At 34.6% G+C, this 10,754-nt stretch overlaps 1 pseudogene; it reads right to left on the bottom strand.

Annotated features, from left to right (window-relative positions):
- Positions 1-6,232: 6,232 nt before the first annotated feature.
- Positions 6,233-7,940, bottom strand: LOC149218390 (AT-hook motif nuclear-localized protein 16 pseudogene; annotated as a pseudogene).
- Positions 7,941-10,754: the final 2,814 nt, after the last annotated feature.

The following is a 10,754-nucleotide window of genomic DNA, read 5'->3' as shown; positions in this document are numbered from 1 at the left end:
GAACAATATTTGAAGGACAATGGAATCAAACATCAGACTACCATACCTTATAATCCACAACAGAATGGCGTCGTAGAACATATGAATAGAACTTTGCTTAATATGGTTAGATCTATGATGTTCTTTAAGAATGTTAAGTTGATGTTTTGGGGAGAAGCGGTGCTTTGTGCAGCTTATATTCGCAATCGTTGTCCTTCTTCTGTCATCAATAATAAATCTCCTTATGAAATATGGTATAATAATTTTCCTGTTGTTCAACATTTTAGAGTCTTTGGTTCTCTATGCTATGCACTAATTCCTAAACATCAGCGCAACAAGTTGGGTGCTAGGAGTCGCAAATGTATTTTTTTGGGATATTCTGCTACTTCCAAAGCTTATATATTGTATGATGAGGAGAACAAGAAGTTCATTCTTTCCAGAGATGTTATTTTCCTTGAATCAGATAAAATTAATTCCACAGTTGATAAAAAACTAGCTCATTTGCATAAATTTGCATCTAAAAAGTTCTATTTTGAATCTGATAATGTTGTTCCACACACTGAAGGGGTGGTTCCCATTCTGGATAATTCTGTGGTTCTTCCATCTTTGACTCATGAGAATGTTATTGCTGAAGAAAATTTGGATAATAGTAATGTTTCTGCAGGACCAGAAATTGCTCTTGAAGAGCCTGTTCTTGAGCCTGTTTTTCAAGATGAGCAACCATCACAACCACTTCAGCAACCTTTACGAAGATCTACACATTCTCAAAAAGTTCCAAGCAAGTATGACAATTTTGAAACAAGAATGTCTTCTAAAGGTGATTTAGGTAATGTTTCTCATGACTGTGAATTCAATCATTGTACAATTAGCGAACCTAATTGTTTTGAAGAATTTGTTAATTGTGATGAATGGAATAATGCAATGCAAAAGGAATATGATGCACTTATTAAGAATGGTACTTGGAGGCTAGTGGATCCTCTTGCAAGTGTCAAACCCATTGGTTGCAAATGGGCGTATAAGATCAAATACAAAGCATATGGTTTGCTTGATAAATACAAGGCAAGACTTGTAGCAAAAGGAGAAACCCAAATATATTTTCATTTCACAGAAAAAGTATATTGGAAAGCTATTGGACAAATTTGAGATGCAGGATTGTAATCCTGTCGCTACTCCTATGGAGCAGAATCTGAAAATTACTTCCATTGAAGGAAGTATGTTTGAATATCCAACAAAGTACAAGCAACTTGTTGGAAGTTTGAATTTTCTAACTACTACTTGACCTCACATAGATTTTGTTGTAGGGAAACTTTCCAGGTTCATGCATAAGCTATGTGAAGGTCATTGGAATGCAGCAAAGTGAGTGCTCACGTATTTGAAAGACACTCAAACATATGGCATCAAATATTCTAAAGTTGCAGATTTCCATCTCAACAGCTATTCAGATTCTGATTTTGATGGAGACAAGGAGAATGGAGTCTCTACTTCTGGTTATTTGACGAGTCTTGGATCAGCAACCATTAGTTGGAGATCACGCAAGCAATTTGTTCCTATGGATTCTACCACCAAAGCCGAATATGTTGCAGCATCTCAAGCTACAAAAGAAATCATTTGGCTTCACAAAATACTTGAAGACTTGCAGGAGAAACAAAAGGCTTCAACTCCACTACTCGTCGGCTACTCTTCTACAATTCAGTTGGCCAAGAATCTCAAGTTTCATGATCGAAGCAAGCATATTAACACCAAATATCACTTGATTCGACATTATGTAGAGGCCAAAGTTATTCATCTGACACATTGTCCTACTTCAGAGCATATCGCAGACATATTTACAAAGCCACTGGGATGTGAAAAGTTTGAAAAGTTCATAATATTACTCAGCATGTTAGATGTCCCTTCAGATTAAGGGAGGAATGTTAATTAATCCTAAGCTAGCTTTAAATTCTAGCCGAAACCACCTAAGGCTCAATCGGGGGTGGCATAAAGACACAAGGACCTGGTTAAACTATTGGGAGATCAACGAGAATGATGCATTGCAAAACATAAATAACATTAAAGACATTGTTACTTCTAAGTTCAAAGAAAACATGTGGTGTGAGAAAGATTTAGCAGCTAAAAGAAAATTAAGTTATTATAAGAAGGTCATCAACCCCACCCTAGAAGATCAAAAGTATCTCTCTATTTTAACTAGCTCAAAGAAGAAAATTAATATAGCAAATATTAAAACGAATTCTCATGAGCTCCATAGTGAAACAAGTCATTGGGCAGTTCCTAAGACGCCATGGATGGAAAGGATCTGCCATATATGTGAGAATAGGAACATCGAGGATGAAAACCACTTCCTCTTAGAGTGCCCCGCGTACAACCACATTAGATCTTAGTTTCACAATCTTTGTTACAATACCGACCTTCCTAGCCTTTTACAATGTCAAAATTATAGTGAGCTCGGGAGACTTCTCTCCAAGCTTTTTGAGCATAGGAATAAAATCTTAAATCAAAATAAATAATTTGTTTCTTTAGTTCCGATAAACCAATGTTTGGTCTTAGCGGACGTTAACCACCACCACCACCATCATCATCATCATATTGCATAATATGTAATTAGTTTTACATTCCGTTTTTACAGTTATGAGACACAACTGTTGCCAAGACACTGTCTGGAAGTTTATTTGAGCTTGTACAATATTATTGTGATTAATAACAAAATCATAACCATTTGAAAAAGATATATCTATTTTTATATATAATTGATCTAACATAATAAAACAAGAATTTTACATCTTCAATTACATGTATTAAAAAAATGCATTTTCATATTATATATATTAAAAAAAATAACTTTCCCCATAAATTAATATGCATTCTCTTAATACATCAAAGTTTTTTCAACGCCATTCTTTTTTACCAATCTAATTATTGACATTTAATCATTATATTCTTGGATTTGCTCTCAAGCTACAGTGTTTAATAATGAAAACATTCAAATAATATTACATAACAGTAGCAATATAATTGTATGCTTTATATAATTGATCTAAAATAATAAAACAAGAATTTTACATCTTCAATTACATGTATTAAAAAATGCATTTTCATATTATATATATTAAAAATAATAACTTCCACCATACATTAATATGCATTCATCTTAATACATCAAAGTTTTTTCAACGCCATTCTTTTTTACCAATCTACTTATTGACATTTAATCATTATATTCTTGGATTTGCTCTCAAGCTACAGTGTTTAATAATGAAAGCATTCAAATAATATTACATAACAGTAGCAATATAATTGTATGCTCTATGTCACCAATGTACAGCAGCTGATTGCTAAGAACAAAAGTACTACATCAGCTGCTAAGAACAAAAGTACTACAATAATAATACATAAGAGAAACAATATGATTCCGATTATGTAAAACAGATTGATTTATGCTTTATATGCTTTACATTTTAATTGCAACGATGTGTTAAATGTGTAACGTTCAATAAATTAAAAATTAAAACAAAACAAAACTAATGACCCACAAAATTCCTCAATGAATCCACCTTATGCTCAAGCAAATGGAATTTTAAAATCCTCTATATCATACTTTTAAATTCCTTAAGCTGAAAAAGATCATTAATAATTTATCTGCATACTATAATGTGAGAAAAAAATTTCAATCCTCTATGATCGAATTTTAACATCTCTTTGAAAAATGATTTCACGTAATATCGATGCCAGCTGATTAATAATTTGAGTTATATACAGTAGGGAATAAACAAATACAGTGACTGCTAGACTAATAACGTGGTCACAATTTAAGCACGCACCTAGTTGATTAATAATTTATCAGCATCCCATAATGGAGTATACTATAAGAAAATGCAATCATTACTAGACTCACAACGCGGTCATAATTTATGCATGTCACTGAAAACTCATAAAACAGTTTCTCGTGCATATCAGATCATAGAGTTTGTTTCCTGCTTCTCCCTCTATCAATTTAGAGAAAAAAGTGGCTTGTCGTTCTATCAGGTAGACTATAAAATGAATTCACCACAGCCATTTAGAAAATTTGATATACTATAAAATGAATTCACCACAACCATTGAGAAAATTTTACTGGCTGTTATCACTAAAATAAAAGAAAGGAAAAATGGCTTATGCAAATGCCCTAGTTAACCAACATCAGCACATGTCCTCGCAAGATTGAAAGGGTGAGCTTACACCTCAGCCCAGCAACCAAGAAATTTTTTTAATGGCCGTTATAAAAAAAAAAAGAGTAGCTCATGCAAATGTGCCATTTATGCTGAACAAATATCAACGCTTGTACCTGCAAAATTGAAAGAGTGACTTTGCACCATTTAACTAATAAATAATCTGTCAAAGTTAATCAATTTCATTTGGGTAGCTGATTGGTTTGATTAATAACCTTGGTAAACCTTTACTGACTTGATTTTTGATATTTTATGAGAGTAACTGATTATTGAAAGAGTTATTTGACCATTTAAGTAATAAATGATCTGTCAAAGTTTATCAAATTAAGCAATTACATTTGGGTTGTCACCATTTACTTGACTTGATTTTCCATATTTTAACGAGTGTAGCTGATTTTGGAAGTGTGAATTTGCACTATTTAACTAATAAATGATCTGTCAGAGATAATCAATTACATTTGGGTAGCGGATTAGTTTGAGTAATTGATTAATAACTTTAGTAAACTTTTGCTTGGCTTAATTTTTCGATTTTTTAATGAGAATGGCTGGTTAATAACATTATGAATCTTTTACTTGATTTTTTAATACGATATTTGATATTTTAGAATAATCTCTAGTGCATTTTTTTAGTGATGGCAATGTCAATGTATAATGCTTGGTTTCTATGTTTTCCAAGAAGTAATCATCCTGAAAGCAATCATCCTAAGAGCGGTTGCAGTATACTAACGTGAGCTGCAATCTTCATTATTTGCTTCTGCATGTTTTTCAAAGAAAATCATTGCATTATTTGCTTATGCATGTTTTTCAAAGAAAATCATTGCAGTGGCAGCAACAAAAGGTAGGTTGCTTTTGGGTTTGACAAAATCAGGCGGCCTGATCTATGCGATAAGACAGATAGCCTTCATTGTGGACAACGGATAGCTTTCATGATGAGCAAAATGTCATTGGGAACAGAATCCTTTTGCTACCACTTAAGTGGAATGCATTCGATTACGTTTCCCATCAATATATGGCAGTGATGATGCCCTTCTTACCCAATAATGTGGTGGTGTAGTGAATGGGTCTGAGGCACAGTTTGATTTAATGGTTAATGGTTTCACCAAACAGGCAAAGATGTTTTTCACACTCACATACATACATATACACATTATATATATGATGTTTTTCGCACTCACATACATATATAGACATATATGTATATACACATTATATATGTAATTTGATTTAATGGTTTTACCTCAGAGCGAAAGATGTTTTTCACTCTTCGTGTCTATGTATATATAGATATGATTCGAGATAATTCACCTGAAAAGAAGAGGAGATGTATTTTCAAGTTCGTGGGTGTTTAGTTCAGTTACATGGTGTAGTGAATGGGTCTGAGGCACAGTTTGATTTAATGGTGAATGGTTTCACCAAACAGGCAAAGATGTTTTTCGCACTCACATACATACATATACACATTATATATATGATGTTTTTCGCACTCACATACATATATACACATTATATATGTAATTTGATTTAATGGTTTTACCTCAGAGGCGAAAGATGTTTTTCACTCTTCGTGTCTATGTATATATACATATGATTCGAGATAATTCACCTGAAAAGAAGAGGAGATGTATTTTCAAGTTCGTGGGTGTTTTGTTCACTTACACACCAGAAGTGTCTTCATCACTGATTCGACTCCCAATTATAGTTGTAGCGTCTTCATCACTGATCCCACTGCCAATTATAGTTAAATGTTTATGTTTCAGAGAAAATATTGGTGAACAATCCAATCTCACACAACACAGTATACCTTATGCAGTGTTATGTTTGCAAATCCAGTCACAGAAGCCAATACAAGTATTCTAGGTTTGGTGTGATATCCAAGTACTAAACTCACTTCTATTTCATCACCATAGCTAGGGTTTACTGTCATGTAAAACAAGATAAGCAATCCAGATTGAATTTGCGACATGGTACTTAAATCGGACAGCAAAATTCAAATTAATAAACAAGCTGATACAGTACTAGCGCATTAAACGAAGCGAGAAGCCATGATAGAATTTGCAGTCATAAGAGAGCGTGGAGCGCCATTTAATTGCAATCGAAATTTTGCACACTAAATGAAGCCATGGAAATATTTTTTTGTCTACGAAGCATGAACTTCTCTTAAACAAAACAAAAAAATCTGCAGACTATGCAGCTATTGATGTGATGATGGTGGTGGATAAAACTAAAAGCTTAAAACCTAGTTTGTGAAGCAGCCCATTCTGTGGAAACCTAAAAAAGAAAAAATAGAGAGTAAGCAAACCATAACATCTCTGTTAGGAATGATTTGTATACATAATTATATTAGTGCTGTGCTGACCTTGTAGAATTTTCGTTTGGGTGGTCACTGCTGGGCTCCGTTTTCTGGGTGCTACAAAATTCATGGCGATGAAGGTCAATAAGGGGGTGGTCGACCCGGCGCCCAGGCCGCGTATGCATCAGACGGTATCTGGCAGTTTAGTAAATTGGGCGGCACGTTGTACATGGGGGGCATACTGGAAGGATCGGTCATCTGTTGCTGCTGCTGCTGCTGCTGGTGGCCGGCGATGGGAGACATCATTCCGCCGGGTTGCTGAATCTGCAGCGGCGGCGCTTCTTCGTCATCGAGGGGGAGCCGCTCGTAAGTGGCGTTCATGAAGGAAGCGGCCATGATGACCACGGGACCCGACGCCACCAGAGCTCCGACCACGCTGCCCCCCACCACTTGGCCTTGACCTCCGGCCAAATAGATGGTCAACCCGGTTGCTCCCGGCGGTGCAGGAGGCGGCAGAAATGAACCGGAGAGGGATAGAATTTCGAAACGCCCATGGAGGGTCACAATTGCACCTGGTGCAGCCGGTTGCCGGAGCGTGACGTTGGTCACCATACCGGTGCCGCTGAGAATGCAGACTCCCCGTTGCCTCCGCCGCGCGAAAGTGGCAACGCTCTCGCCAACATCGCACCCGTTGGCGATCTCCATCACGTGTGCTCTCAGAGCGTTGCCGCTGTCCCTGGTTATGATAATCGGAGGCTTCGGCTTGTTCTTGGATCCCGGTGGCCTCCCTCTCGGTTTTCTCATGCCGCCCGGGTCGCCTTCATCGCCTGCCTCCGGTGACAACCCTGACTTCCCGTTGTGATCCCGTTCGCGCTTCTGCCCCCTCCCGAGACCGTTGTTGTGATCGTGATCCTCTGAACCGTGCAAGACGTCTCTTGTCTGGAAGGGAGGTGGCAGGGAATGAGCATGACCTGATGGTGCTCCTGGATCCATCCCCACCATTGACACATCCCCCGTCCACCACCACTCAACTCAGCTCAACTCTTCCTTTTTCTTCACATTCAGCTGCCTGCACATTCCATCTCCATCTCAGCCATCATCACTTCCCTTTCTTCTTCTGGACTCCAATATGCCGCCTATTCTGTACCTTTCACAATTCTAAAAATCCCCTCCCCTTCTCTATCCCTGTGGCTTCTGAATCAACACACACAGTAGAAACCAACCAAAAAATATATTGTTATTTGTCACTGTCAGATGAAGAACCATAACAAATCACAGATAAGATGTTGAATCTATGTGCCTGGCTTCATCTGAAGCAGCAAGAAAGTTTTGGATGAAAGAAGATTGTGGGGAGGACGTGAGAAGGCTAATCAAGCATCTGCATAGATTTGATCTGGGCTGGGCTGGGGCTCTGGGCCAGGTCAAATATATGTTGTTGTGAAATGAAATGTCAGGCCAAACTCCAGGACGAGGACGATGGATAGATACAGGTGATGAGTGAAGTTAAGGATGAATGTGGTGGGGTTAAGGTTTGGTTAAGTTTAAGTCTAATAGGGCAGCGTGCGCATGGGCAAGTGGGACAGTGGGACGGTGAGCAGGTCCCCACCTGGTGACTGTCTCTCTCTCTCTACTTATCCTTTTAAATTTCTAACAGCTTAGGCAGCGAGTTAACCTCGGTTAATCATAGGCACGCATGCTTTCCATTCTGTAACTGTCTGCCTTGGGTAATCGGGGTTATCGGCAAGTCAAAACCTGGTTCTGCCTGCACAGGCCATCGTTTTGTTGTCGGCTTCAATGCAGCATCCCTCTGCATTGGAGGGAAGCGGAGTTTTAGATAAGTGGGTGCCAACTTTTAGCTAATCTGGTAATAAATTCCAGTCTTTTTATGACAAAATATTCAACTTTCAATTTATTGTATTGAAAAACTCATTTATAATGTTAAAATTTGCATAATCTTATATCACAGTCACTAATATTTACAAAATCTTATATCACAATCGCAACTTTTTTTTTACTTAAATTTTGTAAATTAACTATTGTTATATCAATTTAAATCTATTTTTAATTTCCAAATTTTATTGTATCTGTAGATTTATCCATACTTCAAATATTATTGTATCTGTAGATGTATCCATACTTTATGTTTTAAGAAGTTTAGATGTATCCATACTTTATGTTTTAAGAAGTTTAGGTACTTATTTAAGGAAAAAGGTTAATCTTTTTTATTTTTTCAGAGATCATTAATAAATATGCTCAGATATTTTAGGTGGTTTCAATATATTGATTTATAATATTTTACAGAATAAAATGGAATAATAGATTTTAATATTTATATTACACTTTAATATAAGTTATTAATTTTAGTATATATAATATAAATTTTATGCTTTTAATTAAAAAATTAAAATTTTAAAGATGAATTTATATATAATATAAAGCTTTAGTATATTTTCAAGATGATTTTTTTTTCTTAAAAGTTATTATTTTGTAAATATTTTTTAATATTATAAATTTGAGTTATATGATTTGTACAATCTAAATGTTTTATGGGTTTTTGAAAGTGCTAATCCATTTATAGATACAAAAAGTTATTATATAATATATATACATATATAGTTTTTAAGGTTTTTTAAATATTTTTTTTTGTTTTAAGATTTTGCAAATATTATATTTATGGAATAATATTCATCAAATTTTTTATTTTTAAATATTAGATTATATTAAGTGCTTTACATAATAATAAATCTATTAATTTTTTTTAACAAGTAGTTTCAATTTTATATATATATATATATATTTGACATGTTATAGAGCTAATTTTGCTCTAAATCTAATAAAGATTTGTTGGAATTATAAATTTTAGTTCTATAATTTGCAAATTTCAAATGTGTAGAGGTTATTTAGAAGGTTAAATTTATTTATGAATTTAAAAACACAATTAAAAAAAATTAAACTTAAAACATTTACAAAAATTATTTAACTAAAATTCTAAAGTTTCAGGAATAATTTTTTTTACTTAAAACATTTACAAAAATTATGTAACTAAAATTCTAAAGTTTCAAGAATAATTTTTTTTCAAAATAGTGAATCTATTTAGAAATTAATAGATCATATTGAAAACCTTCTAAGAGTTGAGAGGAAAAACCTTCTTGAGTTTTTTAATAGATCCTATTGTATTTATAATTCAATAGAATGAGGTGTCCAAGAGTTGAGAAAAAACCTTCTTGAATTTCTCAAAACTTTATTAAGTTTCTTAATAGATTCTATTATATTTATAATTCAATAAAATGAGGTGTCCAATAGTTGAGAAAAAACCTTGTTGAGTTTCTCAAACCTTTATTATGTTTCTCAATAATTTATACACTGATGATCATGGATCGATCAAAATACAAGAATAAAAAAAATTAAAATTAAAAAGATAAAGAAAAAAGTAAAGAAAAACGCCTAACTTCTAAAATAGTAGTAAAAATAATTTTGACGATACACTTCATGTTAATACGATGTTTGCAGTACATTTAACCGCGCCCACCCTATTTAACCTCGACAAATCGCAGTCCCCAAATTAGATTCATAAAATATTTGCGATGCTTTTTTCACAGGCTTTTAGGTTTATGAACGTTACAGCTCAAATTTGAGAGAAAGCCATGAAAGTTTTGACCAGATATTTGCCCTTATCGTCGTTGAAATCTGTGAGCTTTGGTCTCGGATCTGGTAGAGACAGACAGGGAGTTACAAATATCAAGCAACCATGAAGGCATGATGTCTTTAAAAAAAAACAAAAAGGTTGATCCTGAAAAGATATATAACCAGTAATAAAATAGATTTCAGGTGAACAAAACAAGTTTGCTTCATTTCATTTCGATTCCATTCCAGACAAATAAAATGTGTACATTTACAGGAATTTTGAGCCTCTAATCATTACCGTATCAAGGACGTGAAGGGCGAGAGAAGCATTTAAAAGAAGAGGAAGGAGATGGGAGTTCCAATTCCAAATGTGTTTTATCCAAAGTACAATAAAAAACATAAAACTTTCTTATGTAAGCAAGGCTTAAGAAACTGTAATAATGGAGGTGAGAAACCTAAACAGGCTGTACTTGAATTTATTGAATTGCGGTACAAAAACACAGAGTTTGAAATGATGAATCATTTTGGCAGCAAGGCCTTGGGAAACCTTGCATGCAATAAGCCGTGCTCACCCAACAAAAATCAAAAGAATCCATAAATCATTCTCTGATTCCATAGGATAAGACGATGCGCATGATTGACTCGAGGATGTCGCGTCG

This window comes from Pinus tabuliformis, chromosome Q (genome assembly GCF_031772625.1).
Source record: "Pinus tabuliformis cultivar Carrire ecotype Pingquan chromosome Q, CPIR1, whole genome shotgun sequence".
NCBI classification, from domain to species: domain Eukaryota; kingdom Viridiplantae; phylum Streptophyta; class Pinopsida; order Pinales; family Pinaceae; genus Pinus; species Pinus tabuliformis.
This window is presented reverse-complemented; position numbering and strand designations above follow the sequence as displayed.